This window comes from Mytilus galloprovincialis, chromosome 13 (assembly GCF_965363235.1).
Source record: "Mytilus galloprovincialis chromosome 13, xbMytGall1.hap1.1, whole genome shotgun sequence".
Lineage (NCBI taxonomy): Eukaryota > Metazoa > Mollusca > Bivalvia > Mytilida > Mytilidae > Mytilus > Mytilus galloprovincialis.
Genome location: NC_134850.1, coordinates 34,085,837 through 34,092,258, shown reverse-complemented (window position 1 = coordinate 34,092,258; position 6,422 = coordinate 34,085,837).

Genomic DNA, 6,422 nt, shown 5'->3' with positions numbered 1-6,422 from the left:
TGGACCAACTTGAAAACTGGGCCAATAATCAACCAGGTGCTCCGCAGGGCGCAGCTTTATACGACCGCAGAGGTCGAACCCTGAACAGTTGGGGCAAGTATGGACAAAACATTCAAGCATGATACAGCTCTGAATTTGGATTGTGATCAAATTTTTGACATTACATGGTTTTTTTTTACACAAAACAAATGCCAAGATTTTACAAATCAATTAAAGATTTCTTCTTCAAACTTTTTAAATCTAAAATTAAATAGTTGACACAGCATAGGTTTCTGACACAGAATGAATGTGGTCTAATGAACTTAAAAGGTTTTTTTTGCCTTTGAGCAAATCACTATGCTGTTGAATATTAATCCTCTCAAAAAAATGTTTGAAGAAATTTTCTTTTTATTTATGAAATCTGAAATGAGAAAAATTTAACCCCCCCCCCTTTTTTTTCACATCCCCGTTTCCCTTTTTCAAAACTGATATCAATTCAAATTTCTAATGGAGTTTGCAACAATAACTACTCATTTAAATACATCATAAAATATTAAGATGTAAAAAAACTGCTTGTTATCACTGAATGGTAAAGATTATTTAAATTTATCAGTTGGTAGTAAAAAGTGTATATACATTGTATATTGTATATAACAAAGATTTAAGTTGATTCTGGACAAAGAAAGATAACTCCAATTAAAAAAAATTCTTGCTATTGCACAAATAGGATATTTCTTGCTTACTATTCTGGACAAAGAAAGATAACTCTAATTAAAAAAAAATTTGCTATTTCACAATATTGTGCAATTAGATATTTCTTGCCATTGCACAATACTGTGCAATTGAAAAGACTTGCTATTGCACAATACTTAATATAATAATTTTAGATCCTGATTTGGACCAACTTGAAAACTGGGCCCATAATCAAAAAACTAAGTACATGTTTAGATTCAGCATATCAAAGAGGCACAAGAATTCAATTTTTGTTAAAATCAAACTTAGTTTAATTTTGGACCCTTTGGACTTTAATGTAGAATTTGAAATTTGAAAACAGGACCAAAAATGAAGAATCTACATACACAGTTAGATTTGGCATATCAAAGAACCCCAAGGATTCAATTTTTGATGAAATCAAACAAAGTTTAATTTTGGACCCTTTGGACCTTAATGTAGACCAATTTGAAAACTGGACCAAAAAAACTTCAATAATCAAGAATCTAAGTACATTTTTAGATTCAACATATCAAAGAACCCAACCGATTCATTTTTTGTCAAAATCAAACTAAGTTTAATTTTGGACCCTTTGGACCTTAATGTAGACCAATTTGAAAACGGGACCAAAAGTTGAGAATCTACATATACAGTTAGATTCGGCATATCAAAGAACCCCAATTATTCAATTTTGATGAAATCAAACAAAGTTTAATTTTGGACCCTTTGGGCCCCTTTTTCCTAAACTGTTGGGACCAAAACTCCCAAAATCAATACCAACCTTCCTTTTATGGTCATAAGCCTTGTGTTTAAATTTCATAGATTTGTATTTACTTATACTAACATTATAGTGCGAAAACCAAGAAAAATGCTTATTTGGGTCCCTTTTTGGCCCCTAATTCCTAATCTGTTGGGTCCTAAACTCCCAAAATCAATACCAACCTTCCTTTTGCGGTCATAAACATTGTGTTTAAATTTCATAGATTTCCATTTACTTAACCTAAGGTTATTGTGCAAAAACCAAGAAAAATGCTTATTTGGGCCCTTTATTGGCCCCTTATTCCTAAACTATTGAAACCAAAACTCCCAAAATCAATCCCAATCTTTCTTTTGTGGTCATAAACCTTGTGTCAAAATTTCATAGATTTCTATTAACTTAAACTAAAGTTATGGTGCGAAAACCAAGAAAATGCTTATTTGGGCCCTTTTTGGCCCCTTATTCCTAAAATGTTGGGACCAAAACTCCCAAAATCAATACCAACCTTCCTTTTATGGTCATAAACCTTGTGTTAAAATTTCATAGATTTCTATTCAATTTTACTAAAGTTAGAGTGCGAAAACTAAAAGTATTCGGACGCCGGACGACGACGACGACGACGACGACGACGACGACGACGACGCCAACGTGATAGCAATATACGACGAAAATTTTTTCAAAATTTGCGGTCGTATAAAAATCTAAGTACATTTTTAGATTCAGCATATCAAAGAACCCCAAGGATACATTTTTTGTTAAAATCAAACTAAGTTTAATTTTGGACCCTTTGGACCTTAATGTAGACCAATTGGAAAACGGGACCAAAAGTTAAGAATCTACATACACAGTTAGATCCGGCATATCAAAGAACCCCAATTACTCAATTTTTGATGAAATCAAACAAAGTTCAATTTTGGACCCTTTGGGCCCTTTATTCCTAAAAACCTGTTGGGACCAAAACTCCCAAAATCAAACCCAACCTTCTTTTATGGTCATAAACCTTGTGTTTAAATTTCAAAGATTTCTATTTACTTATACTAAAGTTATGGTGCGAAAACCAAAAATAATGCTTACTTGGGCCCCTTTTTGGCCCCTAATTCCTAAACTGTTCAGACCTTAACTCCCAAAATCAATCCCAACCTTCCTTTTGTGGTCATAAACCTTGTGTTTAAATTTCATTGATTTCTATTCACTTATACTAAAGTTATTGTGCGAAAACCAAGAATAATGCTTATTTGGGCCCTTTTTTGGCCCCTAATTCCGAAAAGGTTTGAACTAAAACTCCCAAAATCTATCCCAACCTTCCTTTTGTGGTCATAAACCTTGTGTCAAAATTTCATAGATTTCTATTTACTTAAACTAAAGTTATAGTGCGAAAACCAAGAAAATGCTTATTTGGGCCCTTTTTGGCCCCTAATTCCTAAAATTTTGGGACCAAAACTCCCAAAATCAATCCCAACCTTCCTTTTGTGGTTATAAACCTTGTGTTAAAATTTCATAGATTTCTATTCCTTTTTACTAAAGTTAGAGTGCGAAAACTAAAAGTATTCGGACGACGACGACGCAGGACGACGACGCAGGACGATGACGATGACGCCAACGTGATAGCAATATACGATGAAAAATTAAAAATTTTTGCGGTCGTATAAAAACAATTGTTTTTTTTTGTCTTAATTGATCATTTGAGATAATAGTAGCCACATATCAATCTTTTTGGTGGCAAAATGTCACATATTGCAAATTAAGGGCCTAAAACTTGAGTTTGAGCTATTTTTAGCTTTTCCCATCCTGACAATATGCTTTTATATAAAAAATGTCCTAAAAAATGTTATAAATGCACAGAAAGTTATTCTGTGGTGTAAAACATTGAAACATAAGTTGTTTACCTCCCCCCAAACAAATTTTGTCATGCAGATATATTGAAATTATTTGATATTTACCCCTTATATCATTGCGTCATACTATGTACTTGGCAGATAGCATAGCCTAATGTAAACACTGCAGAAACTCACAAAAGTAGCATTTATTATTCCAAATGAAATTTGTATATCTTAAATTTTATTAACTGATGTAAATAAACACAGTTAAATGACCATGACTGCACTTTTGATAAATTTTTAGTACTTTACTGACATCAGATGAAAAAAAAGGGGGGTCAATATTCCTTGACACTTCAATACCTTGGATTTTTTTACTAAATTCATTGCAAAAATTATGGAAAGTCTTTAAAGAAGTAGAACAAACAAGGAAAAATCAGCAAAAACTGATCTTGATATTGAAAGTTTATGTTCCTGTAGCCCAATATGAAATTTTCAAGTATTTTGTATCAAAGTCATACATTACAGTCAGTTTAAATTGAGCTGTGAAATTTTTAATATAAGTCGCATAATGCTCAGATAGGCTGTTTTTAACTACAAATTGACTAAGGATTAAGAATAAAGCAAAATAAAAGATTTCTAATCATTTTTTTTGTCTCTTTAGGTGTCATACCACCAATTACACCCTCAAATTTAGAACGTATGTGAAAGTAGGCCTACTCGGACAAAAAATAGTGCATTTGATGTCATTGTTCACCTAAACTAACCAACAAATTTGCAGAAATGAAACTTTTGTTGAAAGAGAAATATATTAAGACCATTTTGAGCCAAAATTTACCTGTCTATGAGTTTGCATTAAAAATTGAGGATTAATGCGCTACATAGTATACTAATTTAAGATTTCCAGAAAACCAGGGGTTATTTTTAGTGGTACCTCCTTTCTGAAGCTCTCTTCTTTCTTATATGATTTTGAATGTATGATGAAAGTTGGCATGCAGAAAGGTGACACCTGTATGATTCAGGATATACCTAGTTTCTATGAAGTTAAACTTAAGGTAAAATATTTAGAAAGCTGTGAAAATTGCAAAATTTGGTTGAACAGATAGGGACTTTTAATTGGTGGTATGACAACTCAAGTCATGCTAAATTAGTGAAATCTTCACAATTTGAGCATTTTAGTTAAATTTTAGACAGTTTCAGTCTTGAATGGAAGTGGCCGCATTCGTGTTCATTCATAATATTGAAATGTAAGTTGTATTTGATGATACTACATAACATATATAAAGGTTGAGGATGAACACGGATGTGGCCACTTTCATTTTTGACAAAAACCATCAGAAAAAGTGACGTTTTTGGCATATTTGATAGATTTTTCATATTTAAGCTTGAATTGGAGCGTTTTTAATAACTAAATCAGTTAAAATCTTTCACATTAACTAATTGTATCAATTAAAATAGACACTTAAGTGTTTAAAAAGTGTCCAAAATCTTTCATTAGATGAACCTGAAATTTGAGGCCAAAATCGGCCCTTACCGGACCTACTCCTTTCAAATGAAGTAAATGTAATCAATAATAGGCAACCTATTGGCCTTCAACATTGACAATAAATTGCTTCGCTGAGTGCAGCTGGATACGACCGCAGAGGTCCAACCCTGAATAAATGTAGTCAAAGAACTTAGAATTGGTGATATGATTTGTTTGCTTTTGTGCAACACACTATGCTGCTACGAATTGACCCCCCCCAAAAAATAATAATAATAAAAATACCCCCCCCCCTCCAAAAAAAATAAAAATTAGCCCCACCCTTTTTTTTGCTTGTGTGCAATACACAATCCTGTTGCATATTGACCCCCTAAAAAGATATCCCCCGCCCCCCTTTTTTTTCTGCAAAAAATATAAATTTGAAGAAATCTGAAATAAGAAAAAAACTGGCTATTTTGTATTTTGTATACTATAAGTAGTGAATTTGTTCTTTTGGCATTTCTTTGTAGAGAGTGAAATTTGATATTTACTTTTGAAAAGTACTACGAGAATGTGCAATGTTAACATAAAAGAATAAAATACATGAATACTGGTATACCAGTATAGTTGAATAGGAAAGCAGCTAACAATATTTGAGACACATATGATTTATTAAAACATTTATTATTTTTAGTTCAGTATTTTTGTGTTTTTACTTTTTATTAGTCAAAGTGTAAATAACCATACTGTATAGTAAGAATTTATTACAAGAAATAAACAAAATAAAAATATTGAGCATCCATTTGTTGCAATGAAATTATATCTAAACATGTAGCTGAAATTATTTCTAAAATCAGTCAGTTTAATATTAATGCTGTATACATATATATGCATGCATGCATTATAAAGAATAAAAATTTCAGATTTTTCAACTGTATGTTTATATAAACATGATAAAAAATTAAAGTTAAAAAAATTCCTTGCATCATGAATTCGATAAAACATTATACAATATAACAAAGTCAATCACATGTACCGGTAGCTTAAAAAAAAATCAAAAAAAATAAAATCAAACTTGCTTTTGAAATATAAATTTTATTGCTGGTGCAAAATAGGAACTTATTATCTGCAAAGCAATAAGGCTGCATTTAACAGTCAGAGCTCAGACATAAACAAGTCGATTTCTGTTTTTGACTTAAAGAAGTCAAAACATGTATTTATTATAAAAATGTGTTTTCAATTTTAGACTTATCTAAGTCACAAAATGACAGACTTGTTTAGGTCTATTTATGTTGATGAAAAAACTTAACTTGACTTGGTGGCCAAAATACACCACCTATGACAGCAAAAACCTGTCTAAATGTTCACAAGGACTTGAGCTATCTATATTTAATTATCTAATTGAACATCCTTACTAAACACAGATGTTTTACCTCATTAAGTGTGGATCCAGGTGGTTGCATTGTAAGGTTAATTAACATGATTCCCCCATTTTTTAGACTCTCATTCATATTTTTCTTTAGAAGACAAAGCATTGGCTTTCAATGTTGTCATTATTTGATTTAGATGCATGACCTTTTTATAAATATGCGTGGGTCTTGAAGTTAACCAATTTTGGTAACTTATCGACTTGTAGGAGTCGATATTTGCAACTTTTTGATTCTGGTCAATCATTTCTTGCTTAACAATATTTGAC